Raw genomic sequence first — 11,107 nt, 5'->3', positions numbered from 1 at the left:
ATGATGGGTCAGAAATGCATTTTCACGAGGGGCTGCAGGTAATGCAAGCTGGGAAAAGTGAGCCCATGTCCCCATTTAGATGGTGAAAAAGAGCCACTATTGGGTGCCGATAGCCTCTGACTCCCGTGGGACCCTATGCCTCTTGCACTTGTTGCGTCATTAGAAACTACGCCCCTGTTTTGAGGAGCATTAAAGAGCTGGCAAGGTGAGTCGGTTGGTGTTGAGGTTTACTTTTCTCCTGCTTTTTTTTTACGTTGGTAAGAGTATGTTATTCCACAAACATCCTCGAGGTGGCAGTGTTGCCAAATTGCAAAAATGTAGCCACAGCGGCAGAGCGTTCACTGCGAGTGCCAAGTACATTTCCCGCCATTGTTGCCTATGAGAGGGAACTCTCCCGCCTCCAGGGAAGAAGTACCCTCTCCTCGGCCCCTCGGCAGATATCTAGGGCCTGTGTACAAGTTACGTGTTTGTGGTAAACCGTGCGAGACATCATTAACCCTACAAATGCTGCCATGCCCTAACTGTGCGCCTCAGCGAGCACATACCAAATCTCCAGTCACGGCAGTTGATCACGCCTAGGCTAATAATACGAACTAGTATTTTATATACCGCGTTATGCCCCACTTCTGTCATCTCTAACTGCTGTAAGTAAAACAAAATATATACACCCTTGCCTAAGGTACCGACCTCTGAAGGCTGAAGGCAACGCTTCAGCGGGATGTGAATTTGAAACTTACAGGCCACTGTGCAGCCATCAGCCATCAGCCTTTGTGCCAGTAGATGTAGGTGCAGACACGTGCGTCTTTTCTAAGGTTGTATGCTGCAGCTCACGTGGCGCTAATTATTGTACAGATTTACTTACCAATTCATAAGCTCGGGGCGCAGCTCACATTTGCGAAGCATTCCACGCGCCCCTGCACACCCCTTAGTAAATAACCAGGTGCACTTTAAATCGGATACACAAAACCAAGGAGTATCATATATTCAGAAATATATTTTCAAAAGGCCCAATGTAGACACAGTTCTTTCTCAAAGAAAAAAAACTCTTCAAAGCAGGCTTTGCTTCTTCTTGTTTGATTTTTATTTGTTCTTTTTTTTTTCTTAAATCCAAAAACAGTCACTTCCAAGGTTGGTCAAGCATATTATTTTACAGCATACATCCTACGCGTTTCGTCCTTACAGGGACATCATCAGGGCTTGAAATCAAGTGAGAATATGTTATTCATGAAACTCTTCCTTATAAATTAAGAAGTTGAAAATGGATGCGTCTTTCAGGATTTCCAGTACCTATAACTGGTCAATATCTCATATCAAAAAAATCAATCAAAGTTAAATCCACGAGGTCCATTCTTTGCTTCAGCGGCGTCCCAAATGTTTTTAATCAATCTCCGTTTCTGAATATCAGGTTTCATTCGCATCCGTACTCCATGACGACCCGCCTGGTAAAGAGTCTTTAAATCGGGCAGGAAGCGGCTACGGGTTACATGTTTTGGGCCTTGACATTTTATTTATTCATCTACTTACTGAATGAGCAGCACTCGGCACTGTAGTGAGCTGACATGGTCCTAAAGAGTGCTTAGCAGTGGCACCTTGTGCTGAAATGTGACCATGCTTTCATGTACATTCATTCATTCACACAACCTATGTTGAGTGAGGCAGGCTGGACCAAATCATGTGTCAGGGTTGGTTAGATTATGCAGCAGGAAGGACAAAATATGTGCTGCAATGCGGCACATTTGAGGTAGTATTACATCATTATTTTTGCCATTTTACACTTCAACACTATCTGGACAAAGGTTTCCCCTCATTAGTACATCTTTGATACAATAATACCGAAATAAGCAACAGAAAGATGGCTCGTCAACCTTTTCGAAGGGCCTTCCACTGCGCTACAAAACATGTTGTCGCGTTTTTAGTAACTTTTGATCCAATTGAATGAAAATGTTTTGCTGAAATCCTCATATTATGCAGGAGAGGATGTCTTATGTGGCAAATGCATACTTTTGCAGATAACATGAAGGCCGCAAAATTGCATAATTTTAGTTGCACTGCCTTTGAGGAAAACGGACTGCTTTACAAAAGAAAGGTTGCTTTATTTAAAAGCAATCACAGACATGCTGGTCTGCTGACCTCGGCAGGCCACCATCCCTGTGATTTTTCGATTCCTAATCGGTCTCAAATTGCGACCTACCTCATTAACACCTTCGACGCTGATGACGAGCTCAGCTCGTCATGAAGTACGCCTCTCGTACGCTCATGACGAGCTGAGCTCGTCATGAACCGCGGGTTTTTAAAATTTTCAGCGCACACACCGATGGAGTTAATATTCCTGAGGTAGGCCATTTGCCTCACACTGGAAATCGCAGAAAGTGTTCAAAACACTTTCATACATGCTGTTTTGCGATTTCCTAATTGAGATTTGCAAGGATTCCCAATTAGAGAATTGCACAATGGTGTCTTCATACATCTGGCCCAAAGTCCTTCTCAGCCCCCGTACTGCAGAGGGCTAATGAAAGAGCAAGGAATGAAAACTGCAACTATTAAACCACTCTCTGAGAGCCCTGTTTATTTTTGTTTCTGCCACTGCCTTCTTGACCAAGACCGTGGGACGCAGGGGCAGTGCCAGAGATTTCACAGGGTGAACCATGAGTAGCAGCTGCTACCCTGGCTGCTCCTCCTTAAAGCCCATTGTATGCCTCTCAGGAGTCTATTTGAGAAGACATCCCAAACAGTACAAGTCATGACGTCCATCTCACTGGGTAAGAGAGCGCTAACATTAGCCTGCATTGGCGTGAATTGTTAACACTATTGGTTGCTGTATCGCTTTCACTGAGTGACAGTGTAAATATGTGAAACGACACCCACATCTATCAGTGGAGCCAAGTATATCCTACACACAGTATAACAGACATGTCTCCAGCGCCTGGATGCCCTCGCGGCATGAGAAGCAGCGCTCTACAAATCTACTGATTGATTGAGGGTCTCTAGGTATATCTGCTTTAGACTGTAAACAGGCTGACTACCGTTATATCTCTTTAATATTGAAGGACACCTGCAATAAAGCATCTAGGGACATCCTTGAACACCTGAAGAGGAATATTACCTGAGATTGCCTATGTAAGTCACCCATTAGCCATGAGCATCATCACCTTCACAGGCATATCCTGTTTTGACTATAACAGACATGCACCCTATGCATGACTGGTATACGCCCTCTATACCACTCTAGGACAGATGTCTACCTTTGCTGCTCCAGATGTGTCCAATGTATACCATTAGATACCTGTCTAGCGTTACCCCTGTGCCTGCCTCTGTACACTGGCCTTCTAGAACCTGTCTATGTATATTGCCTCCATACCCCTGGCCCTCTCTGTGTACATGTAAGAGACATCACCACTTTCTGCTATTTAGTTATAGCCCTAATATACTGTAAGACGGGTGGCTAGCAACGTCCTGTATGTTCCAAGACACATGCCCTTTCACACAGTGATTAATTAGTAAAAAAAAAATTGCCAGGGCACTCGTCGGGAGACCACTGCAGCATGCACCACACATTCTTGCCAATGATGATACCAACACAGCTACTAACCATCACACTCCTGCAAGTGCAGCAATTCATACTGTTCCAGGCCCCTAAAGCTATAAGAATGGCTTGGGCAGCAGGTGATCTTTTTCAATCTATTTGAATTAATAAACAATTGTTATTGTACTAATCTCTAAATTCGATAGATAGCACCACCATGTGGCAGACTGCCACAATTGCTGGTGTTGACAATTCAGTGCTGGTGCTGAGCACCGGAAACCACTGGCTGAAATTAAGCACTGCCTTCACCTCTGTAATTATCCCCCTGCATACTATAAGAGACACGTTGACTATCTCCCTAAGTATATTGCCTGTATGCCATAAGAGATATACCATCGGAATCTGTGCAGTTGGATTTCAGGTATACGTGTAAACCACAACCCAACTTAATTCACCGCCTGTATATGTGTATGCTGTAATTGATATACTCCCAGAACCTTTCTAGCTATAACTCCCTGCACAGTACAATACATGAGCCCGATTTCACTTGTGATAGTATAATCTCTTTGCGCTATGAAAAAGGGCCCCTAAACTTGTACAGGGACGTCCCCCTGTATTCTGTGGTAGACGTGCACTACTTTATATATGTGGTGTAGGTATATGCACTGTTAACTTTAAAACACTTCCCTCTGAACCTGCCCGTGTACACTGCAAGTATATTTTACCACACACATTCACCTTTACCATTCTGTCTACATCCTCTGCATTTTAGAAAAACAAATTATCTGTTTGCATCCGTGTAGGTATATCCATTGTATAACATGAGAAAAATACACCTACGGACTGTCTAGAAGTGATACCGCCAGATAGCACATGGCACTGTGCATCTTCCCTTGTATATCCTGAAAATGCAACCAAACGTGTACACCCTTATTTAATCCTAAGTATGCAATAAAAGCAATATCCCCCGTGTCTATAAAAGTTCACCGATGAGATCACTGGACCCTCATTTTAAGGGGTGTGCCTTGTTTTCACTTCACTTTTTAGTTCAAATTTGTTCTACTTTTCTTTAAATGTTTGCCACTCTTGTCCCCATTTTCCTTTGCTTGTTTTATTATTGTTTTGTTATTTGTTTTCCCCTTTTAGTGCTAAAACCCATACCTTCACTTTTCTTTTTACCTGCCCTTATTCTTTTTCAGTCTGTTGCCTGTCCCTTTATGTTATTAATTCAGTCTTCGCTCATATTTATTCTTGATGAGAAACATCATTTTCCTCTCTCTCGTCCTTTTATCCTTGAATATATTGTTTTTTCATCCTTGAATATCCTATTCTTCCCATTTTTAAATGCTATTGTGTTGAATTTTGCTGGGAAGTAAAACTTTCAAAATAATATAAACTTGGGAATTAAAACGTTCGAAGGTTTGAATGTTTTCCATTTGAAAACTACAGCCTTATTTGTCCTTCCAATCATTGCTTCTACGCCCATATTTTATTTGGGATGTCAATGAACACCCATTGTCTTTTTCTAGAACTCTCGCCGCTGTGTTGACAATAAGGATGCATCGCAGAGTATCCCTCGGCACATGTGAACACTTGCACCTGGTTCATGTCGCACTGAGAACTACAAGAGGAACCCCTATGCATGAAAGAGGAGTTTGCAGACGCTCCCTGGCGATGACAGGGCTTCGCAGCATTCCCGGCATGATTGGCCAGGAGGCGGCAGGGTGCCTGGATACCACCAGCCAATCAGCAGTCTGGGATATGTTTAAAGGGCTCTCCATCCTCCCCTCTGCAGCCCTTCAAAAGGTGAAGTGGCAGAGCCGTGTCTGCTCTCTGTCCCTCTCAGGTCCAGGGCTGTGGAGGACGTTAACAGTGAAGAACCCTCACCCACCCCCTCGGAGACGACACCTCGAGGGGCGCAGAGACTTGTGCTCATCGGGTGCTGTTCAAAAGCCCTGACTCGGCTGTAGGATCCTGAGGAGTTCACCCCGCGGGGGCAACTGCACAGCAACCGGTGGATCCGTGCCACTGAGACTGGCACCATCGCCAGCTGCGCGGGGGCTACGCAGCTTCTTTGGCGCCTAGAAGCATAAAGCGTTCTGCAGAGAGCTATTCCGCAGGCACTTGCACAGCAAACCTCAATGCATGAGCAATGAAGAGGCTCCACATCCGCCGCCGGGTCTGATACCCCCTGCACAGCCGATACCACCCATCACCGCCTGCACAACTCTAAGGGGCAGAGGAAACCTCAGCCCTAGACCGATGACTCCTCATCACTGGGGCTAGCAGCAAAGCGCCCGCACAAGGGACACCTTGACGGCTGTTCCGCTCGCGCATTACAGGTGCCCAGCTGGTCCCACAGATCCCCGGCCGCCTCTCCCCTTGGTGCCTCCGCTGCCCAGAACCTCCACGGAAGCAGAGAGGCAGTTTGCTGCTCAGTCTTCAAAGCCGTTTTTAAGAATAAGGTAAGTCTATTAATACCTATAGGAAATCTTTTATAAAACAGGAGCTCGTTATAGCCACATGGTCAGTTGCTTTCTGTATTTTCGAGATGGCTGTGCCACATATACATGTCGTTGTATCTGAGGCGTCTGGCTGCTGTCTTGAGGCCGACAGGGTAGCTCACTGGGTTTACACACCTGCTGCCGAGGTCTGTGTGCAATCTGTCAATCAGAGGCCTGACTATAATTGTCAACTCCATTTTTAGCTTTGGAATATTTATCACAGGAGCCCTATTAATTCCGCTCATAATGAATCTGGGATTGACAGCACGGCTAATGAGTCAAATCTACACTAAGGGTTAATGGGCAGTCCACTCTGCCCCCCTCCCGGAGACAGACTCTCTGCTAACCCTGAAGGAACTTGACCAGTTGCTTATGGGGTGTACTGGATCTAGTTGCTGGCGTATGGGCTTTTTGGGATGTAGTGACATTTTATGGAGAGCATTCAAATGAATGTATGTTGCTTCCTGCAGTTGGCTATTGGTACCTATATGTTCCAGTTGTTATCTGTATGTGAATAGAACCATGAATCTTGTTTTGTGCTTTGCCTCTGTGCCCATACGCACAAATCGTGCAGTTGAATACTGTGGAAAACATATGCAACTGGTAAACTGGGACTAGACTGGTCTTCCTTTTCACGATTGTGTCTGAACAGTATTTCAGGGCGCTTCCACATTTTCTGCAGAAAACATTGCTCTGTGTGCTTTTTTTGTTTTTACAAATCTAACTCATTACCTTCGTTCTGGGCCAATTCAATTTTATGCGGCAGTGGAGGACCAAATTATGCGGCAGGGTTGATTAAATTATACAGCAAGCAAAGGCAAATGGTGTGACGTAATGCGGCACATTTTGTGATAGTATTACTTTATTGTGTAATTTTTGCACATGCTAAAACTGCCTGGGCAAAGGTTTCACCCCGCTAGTACCAGTTTAACACTCGAATACAGCAAAAAGCAACAGAAAGGTGATTAAGTCAACCTTTGTGAAGGGTATACCCCTTTGTGGCAACAAGTGCAGCCACATTTTTTTTAAACTTTTGGTCCATTTGAGCTAGAAACAATTTTCTTTTCTTAAAATCAGCACTTTGTGCAGCAAATTAAGGATTGTGTGGTGAATCCATAATTATGAGGAACATGCCACTGCAGCAAAATCTCATAATTCCAATGGCCCTGCCAGTTGTGGCTGCCAGATGTTTTTTGTTCTCTGGAACAAAGAAAGATCTGTTCTACATCTCTGAGCTAGAAATGTTACCAGAGCAGCTAATGTGAAGTTGATCCATGTCAAGTGGTATTAACTCAAACAATCCTGTTTTCTCTTTAAATTCTGCTACATGGGGTTTGCATTTAAGTGAAAAACTACAAGTACAAGAATTTTATAATAACACAACGCAATCAAATATTATTCAATGATCTAACCCAATTTACCTCATTGAAGTAGCGCATTCTTACACCTTGCATCTGCCTTAGAATAGGAACTCCAAATGGCTCTGTGCAACACCCTAGTTCATGCCCCAGCCTTTCCCTTTACTAACATCTATCTGGTACTTTAGTGCAGTTGATTTCATTTATAAATATGAAATACAAATCCCAAATGTCTCCAAATTATGGGGCAGAGTTATCGGTACATCATGCTGTATGAATGACAAATCATGCAGCGTAATGCAGCGCATTTTGTGATAATATTACTTTACTATTTGTATGCATGTCATTGTTGTCTGGGCATAGGTTCACCTCATTAGTACCGATTTAACTGCCAAATACCACAATAAACAACTCAAAGATGACCAGCCAACCTTTGTGGAGGGGTTTCTACTATGCAGCAATGTGGGTTGCTTGTTTTTAGTAATTTTTGGAGTATTTGAGATAAAAACACATTTAAAAAAAAAATAAAATCTGCAAATTATGCAGCAGATAAGAGATTATGCGGCAGATGCCGCAAATCCATAACTCTGGGGCAGAATCGCATAAGTCCAGCGGCCCTGCTTAAAAGTTGTTTTACACGTAGTGCTGTTGCATTTCCAATTGCCCCTCTCTTCCAGTGAGCATAGACGCAATGGTATTTTTACTTTTGGTAACTTCGTATGCACCACGTGCCATATATAGGCATATGCATAGTCCCAAGGATGCACAGAGCAGGGTCCAGGCGAGAGAAAGGTGTGAACGGTTAATATACATATAAGATAGAGAAATAAATAGAGTCAGGTTCATTCACTGCTTCAGGTTAGCTGCATTGCAGTCCCTTGTTGACCAGCAGGGCTGTGAAGGGAATGAGAGCCCCTCCTTTAGCAGCTAAAGGGAGAAAAGAGGTCGTTAATTCTCTCTGGATTTAGCATTGAATATGGTACTTCTGGTACTTCACAAAAGCTGCCCTTAACAGGCCTGCCACATCTCCAGGTCCATGTGTGGCTAGCTGCTCCTGTCCAGGTTTTTCTTTGCATTTTGGGGGTTGTACCCTTGTTTATTCTGTTATGAAAACAAGTCTGTGAATGTAAAGTAAAAAGCTGGGCTTGAGCAGGTTACTTTGAAACTATACATTAAAAGCTGTTCTTCCTTTATCAGATTCTTCTTGGAAGTGTGGTTACCCCTGCAGACGTTGAGTGTTTTTGACATATATTAACATATTGTTTGCATACCAACTCATTCTAGCAATTTCTTTGTTCATGATGTTCTAAAAGCCCATATGATTTAAGCATACAGCATTGCACTACAATACACATACCTCTCCTCCAATAATGTAGGCTTTAATATTGCTAGATACAAAGGTAATCAAACCCTGGATTCTCTTAGAGTTTGCAACAATGATGCGCTCTCTCTTTGTCTCCAGCCACCCAAGAGCCCCCGCCCTCTTTCCAGAATATGGGAGTGCCCTCCATGATTATCTTACACTGGAACACGTGGCATTTTGCAGCCAATAGAGGCCCTCACTTCTGTTCCAGCCACAATAGATCCTCGCCCATGCCTAGGTTAGCCAGTTCTTGGATATACTCTGCAAGCTTTACTGGTCCTCAGCCATCATCTCAAGCTCTCCATCCATTGGACGGTTGGAGGACTCATGCCGGTGACTTTCACCGGCCACTGCAGACCCTCTCCAGGCTTGTGAGGTCATTAAAATGTGGACCCTCTGTAGCCCACAGAGATAAAGTCACTGGACCTCTACCATCCATGTATTCTGCATCCACTGGTGATGTTTGCCAGTGTTTGTTGATCCTCGCCCACTTATAATCCTATAGCTATCCGAGATCATGGGTGTCGATTTACCAAAATGCCAGGGGTAGCGGAAGTGCATCACATTTTTTGACCCCAATGACATCACAGGAAGTGATGTCATATGACTTTTGACACACTGTCACCCTCCCCTTATCTGTTTGTGATCTGTCTAACCTTTCTATTATCTGTCACATCTTTCACACATGTTGCTGACTCTTGTTCGCCCCTCCTGTCTATCTTAACTTTTTCTTTCTAACTGATCTTCAAATAATATATGTTTCCTCTCTCTCACCTGTTCTGCCTTTTTTCCACTCTATTTTACCTTTCTCCCTCCTCTCCTATTCCCATATCTGTCCTTTTTCACCTGTTTATGTCACACTGTTATTGATGTTTCTCTCATTCCTCTCTGATTCTCAAACATACATCCCCTTGTGTTTGTCTCTTGATTGCTTACCCTTCTCTCTATAGTGGCTTCTTCCTTTTGTTATTTTACCCTTATTTCGCCCCAAAGCCTTATACCTTTACCCCCCTCTCTCTCCTTCCTCCCCCCTGTATTTGTTTCTTACTCTCTCAACAAGTTCAGGGGCAGTGGGAGGTACACAGGAGATCCACACCACTTGGAACAATACATGATTATTTTCCAAGCTAGCAGCTGTGACCCCTGGCGGCCCTAAATGCTGTCCATGTCAGAGATACTTTCCAGCCAAGTATCTCATCCAGGTTGTGTTTTTCTAACTTTGGGGGATCCCACCAACCCATAACTTCCTCACAGTTATATCACCTCTCCATCCCTTCCAGCACTTAAGATACTCTCAATATCTGTTTGTTAGTTGTACAGTCTCATCAAAGCACAATACAAACATTCACAACTTCATAATGGAAGTCCATACTTCTGGCTAGTTACATCTGCTTAATGTACAATGCAATGGCGGTGCCCTCGTCCATGGGCCCACAACAGGACCACTCCTTCCCCCTGATCGCAGGGCCAGACTGGGATCGCAACCCAGCCCTGGCAATTATGTCTGATGGTGGTGGTGGGGTGGGGGGGGGCTGTCACTGGCGGGAAGACTGCAAAACCGGACCCCAGTGACAAAAACAACTCCCCACCAGTCTAAAACCGGCCCTCACCCTTCGGGTCCACCCGGGAACCGCCTGGTGCCCGCTAACAGCCAATCCGGCCCTGCCTTACGGTAAGGGTCACAGAAGGATTTTACTCGTGCTCAGAGGCCATGGAAGTGTGTGGTAAAAAAAACTGCTCTCGACCAAAGACTCTTGCCTCCTTCCTTCAACTTCGATTGGTCACCGTTGTGACGGAGTAACCCGTCCACCAAGATCAAAACCAGGCCCTCTGTCTTACAGAGGTCCACACAACCAATGAGTAGCCTCAAATCTACCCCACAAACCCCTCCCTCATAAATAACCTGCTGCTTAATTTGTGATAGTGGTTGTAAATGGTGGGCATCAGCACTCATCACTGGGGACTTCTGAGGCTTATTTTCATCATCTGACTTTGATCCAGAGCAAGAGAGAGAAAGGCAGAAAGGGGAGAGAGAATGAGGAAGGGAGACATGAAAAGGCAGAAAAGGGATAAAGCAAGGATAAAAAGGAAATGCAAGAGTGAGATAAAGACACAGAACCCCTAAGGTGGTGGAACCAATACTAGGAAGCCTTGGTATTGAGGGACACCTACATTAGGCAGTGAGTTCCTCAGAAAAATGATGGGCCCCACAGACTTTTATTTTCCTTCTACAATTAAGCATTTCCTTCACCTCATCAATGGTCTATGCCTCACGTCCTTACTCTCCACCCATTGAATATCTGTCCGTCAGTTAATTACTGCACAGTACACAAATGGTGCCGGCATCTCAGTCATGGCC

The sequence above is a fragment of the Lissotriton vulgaris genome, chromosome 10 (assembly GCF_964263255.1).
Source record: "Lissotriton vulgaris chromosome 10, aLisVul1.2, whole genome shotgun sequence".
NCBI classification, from domain to species: Eukaryota; Metazoa; Chordata; class Amphibia; order Caudata; family Salamandridae; genus Lissotriton; species Lissotriton vulgaris.
This window is presented reverse-complemented; position numbering follows the sequence as displayed.